The 4942-nt window shown below is 41.9% G+C and overlaps 1 protein-coding gene and 1 pseudogene across 1 annotated transcript in view; both read left to right on the top strand.

Moving 5' to 3' along the window:
• Window positions 1-4942, top strand: part of LOC107718993 (gastrula zinc finger protein XlCGF57.1-like) — a 193691-nt gene that overhangs the window by 114007 nt on the left and 74742 nt on the right. The window lies entirely within an intron of this gene.
• The window catches only part of LOC107719033 (NACHT, LRR and PYD domains-containing protein 12-like), a 63654-nt pseudogene that overhangs the window by 17063 nt on the left and 41649 nt on the right, over window positions 1-4942 (top strand).

Below are 4942 nucleotides of genomic sequence, written 5' to 3'. Positions count from 1 at the left end.
GACTCAGGCGTGGCGGCCATCTTGGTCGGCGACTCAGGCGTGGCGGCCATCTTGGTCGGCATGGTGTGAGCAGGCCCTGGCTTGGCAGGTGTGACGTGAGCAGGCTCTGGCTTGGCTGGCGTGATGTGAGCAGGCCTTGACATGATAGTCGGGGTGTGAAAATGTCCTGGTGTGGTAGGTACTGAGGATGTTCCTCATCAGCAATCCCCACAGTAAATGAGGAACCACTCAACCGGAGTGCAAAGTCAATATATTGCTCTAGTGACCAGTGTGGGGTATGTGGTGGCATTATACACGATATTCCTTTAGTTAAGCCAAAACAAAAAATGTCTTTTAGGACAATGTCATTGAAACCCACATGGTCACACAGTTCACAAAACTCTGCCACATAATCCTCAATAGGCTGATCTCCCTGGCGAAGGCGAATGAGGCGAGATACTGGATCCATGGTTGGTCTGGTGTTCGATAAAGCTGCTGGATCTGTGGTAGGCAAAGTATTTCTGTAACAGGGACTCTTTAGATAGATCCAAGTGCAAGCTTTATTATCACAAAGGCATAGTCGAACAGACAAGGTCAAGATCCAGCAAACAAGGTAATCCAATGCAGTGGCAAAAGAGTAATACAAAAGAACAGGCAAGGGTCATAATCTAAGTAAGCAGTCCAAAGTAACAAATAAACAAAACAATGAAACGGAGCAATGAACTGTGTTGACAATTAACTTGAACGTGGTAGTTACCTTGCTGTCTATGGGAGGGTCAGAGAGCCCTCAGATTTCATCAAAAATATCTTAAATTGTGTTCCGAAGATTAACGAAGGTATTACGGGTTTGGAACAACACGAGGGTGAGTTATTAATGACAGAATTTTTGGGTGAACTAACCCTTTAAGGAGAGATCTGAGGTCAATGGAGGAACATTTTGTAAATGCAAAATGTTTCACAGTTCAACAAGCATTGAAAGGCTCAACAGATTTTTCACTGAGTGTCATTTAAAGAGTAAAACTGGTTCAAGCTGATCTGGGATAATTTCTGTATTAAAGGTGTTTATTGTGTCTCAACTGGTTCAGAGAATGGCATATGTGGATTTATGAAAAGATCTTTCTGTTTCTGCTTTCATTCATTCTTTGTGTTGTTGTTCTTTTTTCTGCTGTGTGGATAGAGATGATCAGACTGGAGACCTGCAGCAGGATTCTCACCAACCAACAGATGATGAACTACAGAGAGTCAAAGACCAGCACAAAGCCAGCATGAAGAAAAAGTATGAGAGATTATTTGAGGGAAACAACCTACAAGAGAATGATACCCTCCTGAAAAGGATCTATACACAACTCTACATCATAGAGGGAGAGAGAGAAGGAGTAAATGAAGAACATGAGGTTTTACAGATGGAGAAAACAGCCAGAACAAAACACTCACAAGACACTCCAATTGATTGCAAGGACATCTTTAAAGCTTCACCTAAACCAGGATGTAAGGAGAAAGACCAAATCAAGACTGTTCTTACTAAAGGCATCGCTGGAATCGGAAAAACCGTCTCTGTGCAGAAGTTCATTCTGGACTGGGCCGAGGGAAAAGCCAATCAGGATGTAGATTTCATGTTTGTGCTTCCATTTCGAGAGCTGAACTTGATCCGAGATCATCAGTACAGTCTTCACAGACTTCTGCTGGACTTTCATCCTGAACTTCAAGATCTGGACTCACAGATTTATGAGGAGTGTAAAGTTGTGTTCATCTTTGATGGTCTGGATGAAAGCAGAATCACACTGATGTTTTCAGACGCTCAGAAAGTTTGTGATGTGACTGAGACTTCATCAGTGGCTGTGTTGATGTCAAAGCTCATGAAAGGAGAGCTGCTTCCCTCTGCTCTCATCTGGATCACCTCCAGACCAGCAGCAGCCAATCAGATCCCCTCCAAATACATCCACCGTCTGACAGAAATTCAGGGATTCACTGAGCCTCAGAAGGAGGAATATTTCAGGAAGAGAATCAGTGAGCAGCATCAAGCCAGCAGAATCATCTCACACATCAGAAGAGCAAGAAGCCTCCACATCATGTGCCACATCCCCGTCTTCTGCTGGATCTCATCCACTGTGCTTCAGAAGCTCCTGGAAGAAGATCTGAGTGCAGAAATCCCTCAAACTCTGACTGAAATGTACATCCACTTCCTACTGATTCAGATCAACATGAGGAACCAGAAGTATGAAGAGAGAGATCCAGAGAAACTCCTGCAGTCCAACAGAGAAGTGATTGTGAAACTTGCTGAAGTGGCTTTCAAACAGCTGATGAAGGGCAATATGATGTTCTATGAGGAGGACCTGATTAAGAGCGGCATAGACGTCACTGACGCCTCACTGTATTCTTGGATTTGCACTGAGATCTTTAAAGAAGAATCTGTGATTCATCAGAGGAAAGTCTACAGCTTCATTCATCTGAGTGTTCAGGAGTTTCTCGCTGCTTTCTATGTGTTTTACTGCTATTTAACAAAGAACAAGGAACCAATGCAGTTTCTGGATGAAAAACATACACATAACTATGACCCTGACTATCGATATTGTAAGCATATGTCTGATGAATTCTATCTGTATGATCTACTAATATCAGCAATACATAAATCCATCAAGAGTGAGAATGGACAGCTGGATCTGTTCTTGCGGTTCCTGCTGGGCGTCTCACTGGAGTCCAGTCAGAGACTCTTACAGGATCTACTGACACACACAGAAAACAGCTCAGAGAGCATCAGGAAAACCACACAGTTCATTAAAGAGAAGATCAAAGATGGATATGGACTCTCCACCGAAAGATCCATCAATCTGTTCCTCTGTCTGCTGGAAGTGAAGGATCAGACTCTGTCCAGAGAGATTCAGGAGTTTGTGAAATCAGACAAACACTCAGAGAAAAAACTCTCTCTTGCTCAATGCTCAACAATCGCTTACATTCTTCAGATGTCAGAGGAGCCGCTGGATGAGCTGAACACCATGAAATACAACACATCAGATGAGGGTAAAAGAAGACTGATACCAGCTGTGATCAACTGCAGAAAAGCTCTGTGAGTGTTAATTCTTAACAAACAGAATCATTTTTAATAATGAATATAGCATCTTTAAAATGAACTAATTACTAAATGAAAAATATTATTCTAAATAACAAGCTTAGGGTCAGATTTACTAACAACTTGCACCAGCGCAAACACTCTTCTGGCATTAAAAAACTACTGTCAGGATTTACTAAAGACACACAGTAAAAAATTAGCCATTAAAAGGCGTGAACACATTGAGTATGTTTACATGGACATCAGTAATCTATTTTTTTACCTTATTTTGAATAAGACAATATTATGATTAAGGTGTTTACATGAGTTGCTTTTAGAATATTACTTTCATTTTCCCGTTTTACATGTTAAAGTACATAGATCGATTAATGGCACATCATTACGTTCCCACGCAACGCAATCCAACGTTCCCCCTTCGCAAAGAGCTTGATTGATAGATGATCTGACCAATCATAACGCATTTTGTCCGACAAACAAATCAGGCAAGAGAGTAGGTTAACTTTGGTGGACTTAAACTCAAAAAATTGTGTGTATTGACGTCTTTCCATGGTTGGAATAAAATACGGTCTGATGTTCATTCATGTTTATTTTGTGCTTTAAGGAAATATGAAAAGATGATCTGTTCACGTGTCGCTTGAACTTAGGCAATACAGCGATCTGTCATGACACATTAAAGAGCCACAAAATGGTATTTATTGTTTGAATTTCTTAAAAAAATGACAAAATTTGAAAGCTAAGACTTTGTTTCATACCAGAACTAACCTGCTTTGTCTTGTCTGTCGGTGTGTTGTCAGTTTCCTCTTTGCTCCGCGTTTATTTTGTGCTTTAAGGAAATATGAAAAGATTATCTGTTCACGTGCCGCTTGAACTTAGGCAATACAGCGATCTGTCGTGACACATTAAAGAGCCACAAAACGGTATTTATTGTTTGAATTTCTTAAAAAATGACAAAATTTGAAAGCTAAGACTTTGTTTCATACCAGAAGTAACCTGCTCTGTCTTGTCTGTCGGCGTGTTGTCAGTTTCCTCTTTGCTCCGCAATGTATTTTTTACTGCGTGAGAACATGATGTGTAGTTGTAGTGTGAGAGCAGCATGGCTTGTCGGATATAGCAACAGTAACTTAGGAGGGCAGGTTTTTGCGAAGGGTCAATTTCACGTATCAACAGTTCATCTGCGATACTATACAGTATTGGGTGTTTAATTTTTAATTTTACGAAAGCTTCAAGTGCAGTTAATTATATGTCATGCTATACGTGCAAACAGACGACGGTGGATAAAAACGTCTCGGTTACATACGTAACCCTCATTCCCTGATGGAGGGAACGGAGACATTATGTCGAATGACATATGGGGTCTCACTTGGCAGGCCAATCATCTCTGAGTTTAAGAGAAAACGCCAATGAAAATTGGCTAGTGGATTTTGCATACCTGAGCCACTCCCCGTGCATACGGATATAAATAGGCGACAGGTGCATCCACTCTTTAGGTTTTACGCTGAGGAGCCGAGAACGTGTCCTGGCAACAGCGAACAGTTCAAGGTTGTGGCATGGGGACATAACGTTTCCGTTCCCTCCATCAGGGAACGAGGGTTACTTACGTAACCGAGACGTTTCCTATCTGTCGGTCACTACGAGTTATGTCGAACGACATATGGGGTCCATGGAAAATGGCACAACCTGAACACCATCACAACCCTGTGGCGCTGCAATTGTTGACAAGCTGTGGCGGGCCACAAAAGCTACGCTAAGGTCGTAACCTTCCCAAAGCCCCAGCGCAAATTCATTGACCTTGGTACTGAAGGGGACCAACGGTGAGTACATCTTGCTGGAGAAGGCCATGCTGCTGTTCACAAAAAAGTTTTTGGAAGGGATTTCAACCTTCAGTGAAAGATTGCT

The sequence above is a fragment of the Sinocyclocheilus rhinocerous genome, unplaced genomic scaffold (genome assembly GCF_001515625.1).
Source record: "Sinocyclocheilus rhinocerous isolate Xijiao unplaced genomic scaffold, SAMN03320098_v1.1 scaffold673, whole genome shotgun sequence".
NCBI classification, from domain to species: Eukaryota; Metazoa; Chordata; class Actinopteri; order Cypriniformes; family Cyprinidae; genus Sinocyclocheilus; species Sinocyclocheilus rhinocerous.
The sequence above is the reverse complement of the archived record's forward strand: the minus strand, read 5'-3'. Positions and strand labels throughout refer to the sequence as shown.